The following is a 14,687-nucleotide window of genomic DNA, read 5'->3' as shown; positions in this document are numbered from 1 at the left end:
TTGTGAGTTTGTGGCAGAGACTAACTCTGTCATCCAGGAAATGCGGATAATAAGGAAACAGTTAAAACAACACTGAAAAAAACTTGTTTTTCCTTTTCTTGTTTTTCAGTTTATACATCCTTGATTCCTTTGACTTCATTTCCTTGAGGGAGATAAACTCACTTGACCAGTTTGTCTACCTCTAATAAAAAGATAATCAGTATTAGTAAGCACAACAATTGTTATTGCGAACTAAAGGACACCATTTTTGGAAGTGCAGTGATTAGCACTACCACCTCAATTCAAAACCATGAACTGGCTGGGGGGATTCTGTCACAACTGTGAGGAAGGTATGGATGAATGGATGAAGGAGAGGTAAAGAATAGTTATCCATTCATAGTTTCTGTCTCACTCAAAGGGTAGCCTAACTAATTACAATTCAGCCTTTCATATTTCAAGCACATGGAGCTAATTATTCCAGTTGTGGATGAAAAATTTGCCCCGGCACTTTTTCTAATAAGTCTCTGTGCCAAGGCAGTGGTGCACGGTGGGCTATAGAGCAGATGTGCTAGCTAGCTCCACCATCCACCAAAATCAGAGGCAGTTCCTTCACCCTTCTCAGAACCAAGATTTCCTCTGGAGAGCCCTGTTCAATTCATCAGGACAGCCCGAGAACGTGTTGATCAGGAATATGTGTCATGGGTAAACTCAGATAATCAGGTTGTGATCCAGCCTGTGTAATGTCACTGAGTGGCCACTTCCCAAACTGTTTATATGTGCCACTTCTTAATTATTGTTCATCTTGACCAAGACATGTTTTACATTTTAAGAAATCTAAATGTATATAACAACAGCAACACTGAGCAGTGAAAGTAGATTAAACAAAATGACCAAAGTAATGTAAACAGAGTAATTGAACAGAGACACCAGAGTAATATTGTGTAATGTAAAGAGAGTGATCAGAGTAAACGGTAACGTATTTGAAACCATCAATGTAGGTGTTTGGGAAATGCAGTCACCAGCAGGATGAACATCGGTGAGATGTCCTATAGTAGGTTGAGGTCAACTTTACCCCCAACTTCTCAACGTTTTTGAACGTGTGTTTCTAGTCTTCAAATAGTTGTTTTTTAAGGATAAATAGAAAAGCTGGCCTACAGGGAAGCCCCAGCCAACAGGTAGCTGGGGCTTTTGAGTTTGAGCAAAGATGGACTAACTTTGCCATCCAGGAAATGCGGATAGAAAGGTAACAATTTATAAAATGCAGATTAAGATTCTTGCTCCTCTTCTTATTTTTCAGTTTGCACATCCTCCATCCCTTTCCTTCTTTCCTAGAGGTAGAAAAACTCACTTTACCAGTTTGTCTGCCTGTAGTTCACAACAATGACTCATCTGTTTACTAACATTGCTTGTCTTTTTTTAATTAAAGGATATCATTTTTGGCAGCATAGTGGTGTGGCACCATCATATCACAGGTTCGGAATTTTAATCCAGTAGCTCACCGGGTTGATTTGGTTTTGAATGGATCCCCTCCTGATATGCCAGCTTTTCCCCACAGTCCAAGGACATGCAATTTAGATTAACTGGTGATTCTAAATGGGGTGTATGTGGGAATAAATCACCATCTGTCTCTCTGTATTGGCCACGTGATCGATTCTTGTGACTATGAATTGGATAACAGAAAGAAAATGAATGAATTGAACATTTTAGGCTTGGACCAAACACAGAATAACTTTGGCATCGAGGAACTGCAGATAACAAGGCAAAAGGTAAACAATGCAGAAATAAATTCCCCTCTTCTTATTTTTCAGTTTTCATCCTTAATTCCTTCATGCTCATTTCCCGACTTCTCTCTTTGTGTCCCTCCCACCAGAGAAATGAACAGATGAGAAATGGAAAACCTGAATATCAGGCATTTAAACAAACAAGATGTTTTTGCGTTAGAGCCGTCTTTATTATCATCATCATCATTATCAAAGCAATGCCAGCTGAATATGATGTTTGGCCCAGCTGTACATGGAATAATCCTAAAATATTTTATGATTTCAAATATCAGATGTGACTGAAAGGTTAGAGCTCTCTTCTAAGTGCCCGTTAGTAAATGCTTTATTAATTGATCAACATGCTGATTTACTTTGCTTTCGCCATATCTGGCTGAAGAAACTAATCAACAACCCTGAATCATAATGAATGAAGCACAGCAGGAAACTTTCACTCTGACTTTGTGCACCGTAACTGGAAGAACTGCTTGAATTTTTTGTAAGTAAGTCCCTTACTCAGAGCTTTTTTTCTCATTTTGCAGATCTTTAAAAGCATAGTGGTGTAATACTAAACCATAGCAGTTTAATTTTAATTTAATTTTAATCAAGTTGTTGGCTGCATTGATTTTGTCTTGCATGGATACCCTCCTGATGCACCAACTTTTTTCCCCACAGTCCAAGAGTGTACAAGTCAGTGTAGACTCTTGGACAGTTGGTGATTCTCAGTGTACTGTATGTGAGTTTTACTCTGCATTGGCCCCCTTCATGGACCCTGTGACGATGAACTGGGTAAATGGAAGAAAATGGATGATTGGACTTTTGACAATAACGTTGCCATCCAGGAACTGCAGGTAGCAAAGCAGCAGTTAAAGACAACACAGAAGTAAATTATTTCCCCTCTTCTTATTTTTCTGTTTGTACATCCTTAATTCCTTTGCTCTCATTTCCTTAATTCTCTCGTGCCCCTCCCATCAGAGGTATGAGCAGAGAGATACAGAGTCAGCAGGCACCTGCTTAGTCATTTGTAGCAGTCATTTGAACCAATATCAGTTGAATATGATGTTTGACACAGCTATGTGTGATTTAGTACATGATTTTGTTACAGCAGACTAAAATATTTCAGATATCTGTCAAAATCTGTGATAGCAGATCATGAGATTTGAAGAGGAGGACCCAAAAGCAGACACCTGTAGACTAAAGTAGTTTTAAACAAAAGCGAGCCATTTATTAAAGGCTGAAAGATGGTACAAGTGGCAGGCGAAACGTGAACCAACACCTCAATAAATAAACTAAACTGGGCAGACTAAACCTAAAATTAATCCACCGGGAAGCCCAAACATGAGACCTGACGAGGAACCATGGACAAACCAACAAAGGGAAACAGGCACAATATAAGGATAGGAGAGTAATGGTAACATGGCGGGGAAAACAGACCTAACAACACAGAGGAAGCAAAACTAAACACACTGAACACAGGATGCAACATTGTCAAATTAACACAGGAAACACTAAGTAGCAGACTAATTAACACAACTTGACACAGGAGCTGGGAGGAAGGAATGCACATGGGAACCAGACGGACTTGGGAGACAACGGGAGGAGACACAAAGAGGGGGAGCGCAGAAACATTTAAGAGAGATGAGACAGAAACAGAGGGACACAGAGGGAGAGGAAGATATTCATGGTGGGCTTGCGAGAACATACATGAAAGCACAATACAGACAGGGGAGACATAGAATGATAACCAGGAATGAGAGATGAGACACAATGACATGACTAGGAACAAGCACAGAGGACATGACACGAAACAGGGTTTGACACAGTGACAAGAAAACGTGGATTGGGAATATAATCAAATTAGAAGGAAAAACCATGATTAAATAATAAAAAATTACACATTACATCACAAAGAAATCAGAAAAACACCATAAACTCAAAATGCTCAAATAAACCAGAACCATGAAAATATCAGATGCAAACGAAACATTAGATCTCTCTTCTTGTTAGTAAATGATTTAATTAATTTAATTGAGTAAATAATTGCTGATTTACTTTGACTTCCCCATGTGCGACTAGAGTAGGAACATTAGTTGGTTTCATTTAATCAACAGCCCTAATTAATTCAGAATCCTTGAGTCATAGGCTGAGGAGGAGGTGTGGCAACAATTGTTCACTCTTTCTAAAAACATGAGACAGATTTATAATTCATTTGTGCACCCTCACAAGAGAACACTAAAAACAGATTAATTTTTGTTTAATGTCCTCATGTCCCTTTCTTTTGCTGATTTCACAGATCTTTCAGCTCTTGCACTCACTTACTTGCAAATCTGTTTGATTTAGTGATGTGCAGTAGGACCTCCACAGAGGGAGAGTTCTGCCCTGTACCTGAGTGTATGAACACTCAGACTTTCAATACAAGTCTGAGACAAGATTACTGACAAAAGGAGGAGAGAAAAAGGAGAGAAAGAGGAGAGAAAGAAAAAAGATAGAGAGTGACTTGTGAGTACATTGAGGCATATCAACAGAGAGAGAGATAGAAGTCTACAGTTTGATTCAGTCTCTTATCTGTTTTTTTCTACTTTGAGCAGAAAATGTTATTTGCTGCATCAGGTGACGTCATCCTCATACTAGAGACACAGCTGTAGCTATACGTTACAAATAAAGGTAAGGAAAGTTTATTCATGGTCCAGAGGTCTGGACAAGCAAGGAGTAAGCAAGGAGTTTGAAACGGACTGTTGCAATTAGCCGAAATGAAAATCTTATAAATGTTACCTTCTCATAAAGAACAGGAACACATTTAGTCATTTTTCATTTATTATATAAATAAATCCTAATGATATGCCAGCTTCTAATGGTGCTTTACAGTGTAGAACAAACCTGATGACATGAACTCCTAGAAACCTTAAAAATCAAACCAAACACATCCAAACACATTGAGGCCTGTGAGCAAAAAACAAAGCCGACTCAGTCCCAAAACAGCTGTAAATCTGTGTGGTTGTTAGTCACACAGTTATTAGTCGGTATGTTTTAATTTAGAAATTGTTTTATTGTAAGCAACTGAAACCGCATGATCTTCTTTACAATCACATTTTGTTGCCTTTTTCTGTCTCAGTATTTTCTATCCTTGATTGTGAGGAGATTCCATTATTCACTGTCTGGTATAATAAGTATCTCTGTTTGGAAATGTGTAGGACTTGCTTACATTATTGTTTCCCAGAATATCAAGATGTGACGATAGCCAAACTGGCCAGCAGGGGTCACTGTGGAAATGGTTTCAGATGTTTCAGTGTTTCACAAAGCCTGGAGTTGACCACCATGAAGCAGTGAAGAGCTTCATTCAGACTCAGTGACACTCAGTGTATTTAAGATCACCCAAACATCGTTTCACGTGTGTTACTTAAGTGTATTTTGGATATTTCAGGGATTCATGTGGGGGAATATTTTGAGCTGGTGCCACCAAAAGTAGTGAAACAAGTTTACTCTTAGTGTTCTTTCAAATATAATATACTTGCAGGGTTCTTGCTGATCGGAGCTGGCTTGGCCCTGGCTTATCGAAGAATTAAGGAAGCGGAACCGGCTGTTCAAACCCCCACAAGGCTGCCCGCTGGGATTGAAATGATGGGTGGGACGAGGCGTGAGTTTCTCAAAATGGGCTCATTGAGTGCAGCACGGAGAAGATCTTGGAGAATGCACGGCTGCCATGAATACTCAGAACAAGACCTCTGAGTGAAAAACTGGATTACATCTGGAGGGGCTAGCTCGAACAACACCTTTGAGCACAAATTCGATCACATCTTGGGGGAAGTGCACTGCGGTCGTGAGTTCTCAGAACCTGCTCTTTGAGCAAAAAGAATGACAACATCACGGAACATAAGTTTGGATAACATCATAGAAAGCTCACGGCTCTCCAACGGGAGATTGAGAGACCAGTGTTGGACTGTTAGAACAGCTTTGAAATTCATATGAGTTGTTCGCACTAAAGTAAAAACCATCATCACTTGATGCGGAGACCCTCTCGGCCAGTAGCGGTTTTAGATACGGGCGACACGGGCGGTTGCCCGGGGCGGCATCGTGGTGGGGGGCGGCATCACGGGCATCGGTAAAAAAAAAAATTGCTCGTACTCATGCTGCCCCGACATCATGCGAGCGCATATTGGGAATGGCTTAGGCACCGATCGGTTTTCTATCGCCCGTGGGAGTAAGGGCGCCCTCCGTTTGCGAGGTGCGCCTGCTGCTTGCGGCACAGGGAGGAGAGGGCGGGGCGGCGGGGGATTCTCTGGCTGGCTGGAGCAGCATCTAATAACCAACTCGCAAAATAAAACAAAATAAAAACAAACAACAACCACAAAAACACCAGACATCATGATACAGACTTATAATATGCACCGATGTTTTTTCAAAATTCTATACATGAAAAGTGAGCGCGAGAGTCCTCGGTGCGCCTGCTCGCTGCTGAAGTCAAAGTAAACTTTATTGTCATCTGCGCTACATACAGTCCAGTATATAGAGAGACGAGACGACGAGGATCCAGTTACAGCAGTGCAAGTAAACAAACAATAAATATTTAAGAGTAAAAAAAAAAAAATACACTTTAGGACTCGGGGTAAAGGGATCAATAACAATTTAAAATGTGTATTTTATATTTTGTTGATTTAAAGTCTCACACACAACCCGTTTTTAAAGTTTAAAAACAGAGAAAAGAAGAGGAGGAGTGTAGCGACTTCCACAGTCGCTAGAGGCCAGGGATGGAGCTTGCCTATTTGCCTGACGCGCTGTCAACTTTACGCAATAATGCGAGAGGTGGAATTGCTTGCTTGTTTATTAAAGTGCTTGAAATGTTTACAGAGCAATAAAACATCACAGGCTCTAATGCAACAAGGGGAAACTCGTTGTGCTGCGGTCAACAAAAACTACTGCTACCCAGCCCTCCTCTCTGTCAAAATCAAACCAGTGAATGACAGACTGACAACGCCCTCTTAATGTCACCGCTAGAACCCACGTGACTCCCGTTACACATCACCATAGCAACCAAACAAATGAAAACCCAGTGATCCTTAAAATTCAATACATTTAATTATGGCTCCTACAAGGAGAAACGAGCAAAAGATGCAGGTAAGCAGATGTGTGATTGGATAATGGCAGGTCATCCTGAAACAATCAGAATCAGAATACTTTATTAATCCCTAAGGATATTATGTGCGTTACAGTTGCTCCAAGAAGAAATGGTAAAAATAGTAACAGTAACAGACTAAACTCCAAACAATATATACAATAGTATAATATTAATTAGTCAGTGTTAATTGTTGATTTGTCCTGTTCTCATTGTATGATGAAGTATGATGGCTGTTTAGTAGCCTTTTGCATACTATGCATACTCTCTCCCTCTTCATATGTATGTGTGTATGTATGTATGTTATGTATTTTCGTTGTTTTTTTTCCTATCAGCCTACCTTTCTGACATGTCTCCCCAATGTGATGTTTGTGTAAAGTTGGTCAGAAGGTTCCTTTGTAAGTGCGCATGCGCCATTAGCGTGCTGCCTGCTGTAACTCTAATTTCCTTCGGGATTAATAAAGTATTCTGATTCTGATTCTGATTCTTACAGGTCTCTATCATTCATGGGGTGACTTTTTTACTGACTGTTAATAAATACCATATTATGTGGGAAATAAATAAATGTGAGATTAAAATGATAATTAAACTGATAATATCAATTTCCATATAAACACATTGCAACTTCCTCATTACATTATGTAAAAATCATCTTCCCTTTAGAGTATATAATGAACAATCAACAATGTTTCACAATGTTTCACAGTGTTTTATTTTTTTTATAGTTATTCTATAGATGGAATTAGTGAGGCAGATTTTTTAATATGAGATAAAAACAATAAAGATGTGTAACATGAAGTCAGACTGCCAGGACATTTATGTAATTCTCGCAATCATTTTATAATATAGGTGCATCACAATATAGGTGCAAGGCTTCAGTTGGCTGTACATCAACCACTGTTGCCTGCAGATGTCACCCATGAGTGTAATTAATGAAGGTTAATGAACCAGTTTTTGACACAGTGGTTCAAAGAGGTTCAGAGCTTCATGAAACCTCTGTTTGCCATCACTAAGCGCAAGAACCTAAACCAAATTCCAAAAAGGGGGTGTGTCACGGAGGAGCGCCACACCACAACTGCACTCTGGGGGCTTTTATAGATCACTGGCACAATGGCAGCAGGGCTTGCCACTTCCATGATGGCAACAAGTCACACCAGTTCTCCGAGCCCCAGAATCTCAAAACAAGTGCCAGGTACTGTGATATTTATTAGCAGAATGGAGAAGTGTTACTTCTGCTGGTGGGTAGAAATCCCACAGTGGAAATATTATTATCATCATTTCTAAGAGTGTAATAATTGGAATTGGAATGAAAAGAAAAGCAAAGCAGAAACCCTGATGAGTTTTTAAAAAATTATGTTTTCAAAAGGTTTACTGAATTAAAAGTAACAACAGAACAATATAAGAGCCTGATACAATGTTTTAATGTGTAAAAATGTAATATATGTTATATCAGCACCTCATTATAAGTTAGACTACAATAAATGCGTTGATTTACATTCCACCACTGGGTTTCCTGTTTTTTATCTTAATAATCTATGAAAGTAAGCAAATATAAAGAACAACAAACAGGATGTTATTCAGTATCATGTCTTTGTAAAAGATTTATATTTATTCAGGTGTTTTGTACATCCAGTTTTTAATAAGAAGTGAAGCGATCCACAAAACATCAATAAATGATCCATCCTCCAGCAAATGCCAGCCTGATTCTTCTGGTTTCCTGTAATCTGCTGGATGCAGCTACTTCCTTTTTTGTTCCTTAAAAACTCTACATGGATAACTTGAGTCCAAGATAAATTAACTTTTGGGACCCTGGAGGAGGGATAAGCAGAATGTGCAGAAATTTCTACAAATGAGCTGCACTTATTTCATTTTTCAGCTTAACAAATCATTTTGAAGGTCAGATGTAGTTAAATTATACGCATAAACATGTTTAATATGATTCAAATAAATCTGAATTTAGCTTTTAGACTTGATAAAAGATACAGTTTAGTTTTATGGTACTGTATACACTACCAGTCAGAGGTCAGGTGTACTAGACTGACTTTTACACAACACAACTGATGGTCCCAGCTCCAGGAGGCAAGAAAATTCACAAATGAACCCTGACAAGGTACACATGTGAAGTGAAAACCATTTCAGGTGACTACATCATGAAACTTATTGAGAGAAAGTCCAGGGTTTTCAGTGCTGTCAACAAAGCAAAGAGTGGCTATTGTCAGGAATCTAAAATATAAAACGTGTTTAGAGTTATTTATCAAGTTTCTGACTGTTTCCCTCAGACTTTTCACAAAGTCTACATCATTTCTTTGTTTTGTCTTAATAATGATGTTGGTTTTGGTCAAGCCCAACGTCTGCACTACTTTTTCTAAAGCATCTTTACTGAACTGCTTGCTGTAATAGTTACCCACTAAGAAGATCTGTGCCTTGTGCTGTTGGTTGGTAAGTAGACTGAATTCAGACTCAGAGCCTAAATGGTCAAAAAACACAAAAACTGCTGCAGATTTCTGACACAGAAAGGAGTATTGTGTTTGAAAGCTTGCAATGTCACCACGAAGGTTAGCTACAGCCACTGGCTGACTGAAAATATCAATGTTTGCTTTTCCACAAAGAAGATACCAAGTAATTTCAGTCAGTCCATTGGATATTCTTCTTGGACTGCCACCACACTCCATGTTGCGGTGAACAAAGGTGTCATGGTACTGCTGAGAATTGCTCAGAAGCTTATTGAGAATCTCTGACTTGGACGAGGAGCACTCACCCAGTCTGACAAAAGAGATCATTGGAAGTTCAGAGAGAACGATTCTGTCTTCAATGAAGCCCTTGGACTCTGACAGAGACTGAGGTCTGTACTTTTTAACAATGTCTCTCATGGCCCACAGCATGAGTGTGCACTGATTGGTGTCACAATTTGGAAGCAGCAGTGGAACAGAGAACTGACACATGGACATTTTGAATGCGATTTCCTGCTGCAGAAAACCATCAGAACACAGAAAGAGAGCAGTGATAATGTCAAGAGGATTCACCTTGTCATCTGTGTTTGTACTGTTAAATAGATTTTCAAAGGATAACTTTGCATTCCCTTATGTATTGTCACTGCATGAATTACAAACTGAGGTACATTTCTTGCTGTCACATTAACCATCGTCAGTTTCCTTAGAAAATACCAAGGAAGGTGTGATTTCTGATTCCCGGGTTCATCAATAAGAGTCTTCTCATCAATCTCAAGTATTTTTCTCAGCTGTATCTTTTTTCTGTAGTACTGCTCCAAGTCCAGCTCTTCCAATAACCTCGCCAGCTGTGTCTCTGTGGATAAAAAGATGGTTGTTATTTCTGGAAAAACAACCAAGTCAGCTACATTGGGATTTGTTTTATGTAGTTTTTGTCTATTATATTTGAACACTCAAAGCGCTTTATACAACATGCCTCGTCAACACATATTTATACAAGCACTGTTTTCTACACCTAAATGCGTTCTGTCTAATCTTCACACTCTAATGAACACAACAGAAAGCAACTTGAAAGTGTGTGTCTAATCATACATTTCAGTTTCACAGTTGCTACAATGAACAAACCCAGTTAAAACGTAACTACCTACTCTGTCTACTATCTACTCAGGTTTTACTGAATACACAAGTCAACATTTTTTTGTTTTTGTAATGATCCGAAACCACAATACAGTTTTCTAAACCAGTTTTTCATGCAGATTTCAGATGTGCTTTCAGATTTTTCAGTCACGTCAACTTTTTAAAAAATTTGTAATATTAATTTGCAATGGATTTGCATGTGTTAGGCGCACACTGTGGCATAGATATAATGATCATTGTCAGTGACTTGTGGATGCCAAGAAAGTTTTCACAGAGCCACTCCGAACTCGGCTGCTGAGAGAGTTTGTTTGAAGCCTTTATCCTGCAAAACAGACTTGATCTGCGGACCTGTAAATATCCCTTCCTACATTTTTGCAGTGCTTATGTCTGACCAAGAAGCAGAAGCTTGACACTCCTTTTTCATGGCTCATAGGCATCTTGTGGCTGTCAGTCAGGCTTGACATAATGTTCTGCAGTAGATCAGCTGTCCCACAGCCAAAGGAATCAGCAGAATTTGGTAAGTCCTCCTTCCATTCCCACCAACATACCAATCAACTTCAGATCACAACAGATGTTCCACTCATGAGTTTTATACTCAACTGACTCAAGCAGTGTCTTCATGTAGTCATAGGACTTCTTTAGATGAACAGAATGGCATTTGGGACACTTGGTTTGGCTTTTCCATTATGAAGTAGGACTGCCTTCAAGCTTCTTTGTGAAGAATCAATAAAGAGATGACATTGAGCTAGAAAACGCTCTTGTGACAAACTGCTGGAGAGTCCGTTGATGTCATGACAATAGCACAGTGAGCCGTGAGCAGTGAAGAACGTTGTCAAGTTATCACTTTGACTTCTGTAGTGAGTTACAGCAACACCCTTGGCCAGCAAATGCTTCTGCTTAAGCCTCAAAGCAAGAAGTTCTGCTTTGTCTTTCATCAGATTTTGATCACAAACAACTATCAGCTCTGCTTGTGTCAAAGTCTCTTGTTTGTAAATCTTGGTTGTAAATCTACATCGGGGACCTAATCAGGATCTGATGACCCTGGACTTTAACCAGATGCACCTTGACCGTGTTCCTCTTCACCTTCTACAGAAGCTACTCCATCATGTGGTGGTACAGGAACAAGCAATGAGTCATTATGAAGAACAGGCCTTATTGCAGAATTCAGGCTGCAATATACAATTTTGTTCTTATTTTTGGCTGAGAATCCTGTTGTATTCACACGGCAAAACTGGCAATCAATGAGATGATTCCTGCCACACCACCAGGATTGCAGATGGCATTGCTGCCATTCAGTGATTTAGCCAATCACGCTGTACTTTAAGGCAAAAAGGAAGGAGAAAGTTCCACTGAAGAAACCTAGGTTTCCAAAGTCCAAGAAGGAAGTCAAAAAAGGCTAATAATTATTATTATCGTTATCATTATTATTATTATTATTATTATTATTATTATTATTATTATTATTATTATGGAAGTTGTAAGATTTAAAATCATTTGAAATTTGAAACCATTTACATATAAAGCTTTTTTTTTTTTTTTTACACTGTGTGCGTTGCGTCCATGTATTGGTAATTGAATTTTGTGAATTTTTAATCTTTTGGAGGCTATTTTTCTTTCTTTTACTTACTGCAGCTGGTCATGATGTAGCTCTCCAGTTCACCAGCAGGAGCATCCAAATGCTGAGGCCCCAACTCACTGCTGATATGAAACGATGTTGTCTTCATGCAGCAAGAAGGAATTGTGATAATGATAATTGAAATATTGATGATATTAGTAATGTTTTTTACTCATCACTTGATATTGTGAAATTTTAGTGTTGAGCAATGAAAAGCATAAATCTGATTTTTACCTCCTGTAACAATGTGGTGACAGGTCTTGCAGGTAGAGCACGGTGCTAATGGAGGGTCATTTACTTCCTCACAGTACAGCTCAAAAACTGAGTCCTCATCATTGATTATCTTTTGACAAATTATTTGAAACACACACACATATAATATATATTATTACACAGAGATTATGTAATGAGGACATCTTTTTCATTTATTTTACCTCCATCGCTGTTACAGACTCTGTAGTCAGCTGTTGTTCCAGATTTAATTCAGCTTCTCTCTGTTGGCAGTAAAGATAGCCAAGTATTAAATGTTTTATGCCCAAAGACTATTTCTCACATTTTGAAAAAGAAGAAAAGGAAACTGTGTTGTCTTCTCCTTTAATTAAAAAAAAAACAAAAAAACAACTGCCATTATAACACTGAACATGGTTTTCAGGTTCCTGTGCAGCTCTGGGCTCCAAAATCTGTGGGCTTGCATTTCTGCACACATTAGTCTAACACACCATTTCATGATGTATGATAGACTGTGTTCACTACTTTTCTCTAACTATCTTTTTCTATTAAGATAATTTCCATTTCGTCAATTTAATTGCAAGTTTAAAAAAAAAGCATTCAGATTTACAGTTGAATAATTGAAAATGTAAAAAAATGAAATTGATGTCAATAAAAGAAAACGAAAATAAAAGATGACGTTTAAACGTTTTAATTTAAAAAATGTCAGTATTTTTTCTTTTATCCATTGGTGCTGGAAAATCCTGGATTAATTTTTTTTACTAGTTTTGATCTTACCTTATATGCACATAACATCACAATTTAAAGCAAAGTTTAGACTTACCTGTAAACTTACCTTTATAAAGCAGATGTGCCCTTGGTAAACATGATATGTTGTAAAACAGTTTTTTTCTATAGTATTTCTAGTAAAATTGATCTCTAAATGCTGTAGACAAATGTCTTTCTCAAGGGAAGAAAAGCGAGAATGCACTCCAGGATCACACAGCCCTTTTAAACTGCTGGGTGAACACTTTCAGTTTCACTTAGGATCAGCTGATTCATTGTAAAATCTTTCACAGTAAACTTTCTTAGCTGATTTACTGCAAAGTTGTCTGTTGTGTTGCAGATTACAGACATGAAATATGTGGAATACATTTATTATATATATAATTATAAACTTCAGGGTTAATTTCACAGACCAAAGTAAGAATTACAATAATTTCACATTTCCACAAACACACTTTTATTAAAGTACCATGATCTAACTGAGGTGTGGAAGACAAAACATTTATAACATTCAGGTCTCTTGTATTGAATACTTTTATTGTTTTTATAATATTATTGTTATTATTTTATAACAGGATTATGATAAAGAGCAGCTCCACATTGAATTTTATTCAAGATGACCGGCTGATGGGGAAGAAAAGTAATTAAAGTGATTTTGGTTTTTGGTGCCAGACAGGCTGGTCTGAATATTTCATAAACTGCTGATCGGTCTTGATTTCTGCTGTGTCATTTAGATGTTAGGGTCAGAACTTAGCACAAAATGACATGGAAGCCTAGATCCATCCTGCCTTGTATCAACAGTTCATGCTGCTGTTGCTGATGTACTTTATATCACTCAGGACAATCTGAGCAGTTATTTAAATGCCGTTGCCTGTCTGAGTGTTGCTGCTGACCATCTCCACCCCTTTATGAACACAGTGCACCCACCTTCAGACAGATGTTTCTAGCAGGATAAAGTTCCATGTCCCAAAGTTTAAATCATCTCAAACTGGTATAATGAACATTAAAAGGAGTTCACTGAACTTAAATGGTCTCCACAGCCACCAGATCTCAAAATAAGAGTGCCTGTAAAAGTCTGCAGCAACTGTGTGATGCTTTGCTATTTTACTCACTGATTTACTCATTACCCATCATGACTCATTACACTGCTGGGGTAATGTTACTAATTATTTTATTTTATGTTTAAGATTTAGTAATTTGCAGCTGTGGGTGGACAGTTTCTGCAGACTCACATGAAAAGTTCTTAAAACCTTAGAGACTGGAAACAAAAAGATCAAAAGAGGAAAAGGTTCTTTACGTCTTCACTGACGAGAGACGTCTGAGAGACAGAAGAGTTTATTCCACTCTTACAGTTATATTATTATTATCATTATTTGATTTGATTCCTAAAAATATGAATTGTTAGGTACCTTCTGCTCTACCTGAATGTAGCTTATAATAAAAAGCACTTAGATTGCTCAGTTAGAGTCCATTTACCAGTTCGGCATCCCAGGTGCTGGTGAGTGAGCTAGTAGCTAAGAGTGCAATGCACACATGTGTGGGTTCACTTACACAATGGCTACAAGTAGAGGAAAGTCATAACTTAAATCTGCTGATAACATTCACTGAACTTATCCTCCTTCTTTGACTCTTTAAGGTCTTTATGTGTT

General features: G+C 38.2%; 1 pseudogene; it reads right to left on the bottom strand.

Moving 5' to 3' along the window:
* Positions 1-2,479: 2,479 nt before the first annotated feature.
* On the bottom strand, positions 2,480-12,154 carry LOC146391543 (up-regulator of cell proliferation-like; annotated as a pseudogene).
* Between the last annotated feature and the right edge of the window lie 2,533 nt (positions 12,155-14,687).

Source organism: Perissodus microlepis, chromosome 3 (assembly GCF_051167445.1).
Source record: "Perissodus microlepis isolate ML-2025 ecotype Zambia chromosome 3, ASM5116744v1, whole genome shotgun sequence".
NCBI classification, from domain to species: Eukaryota; Metazoa; Chordata; class Actinopteri; order Cichliformes; family Cichlidae; genus Perissodus; species Perissodus microlepis.
Note: the sequence above shows the minus strand (reverse complement) of the source record. Positions and strands in the feature narration are given on the sequence as shown.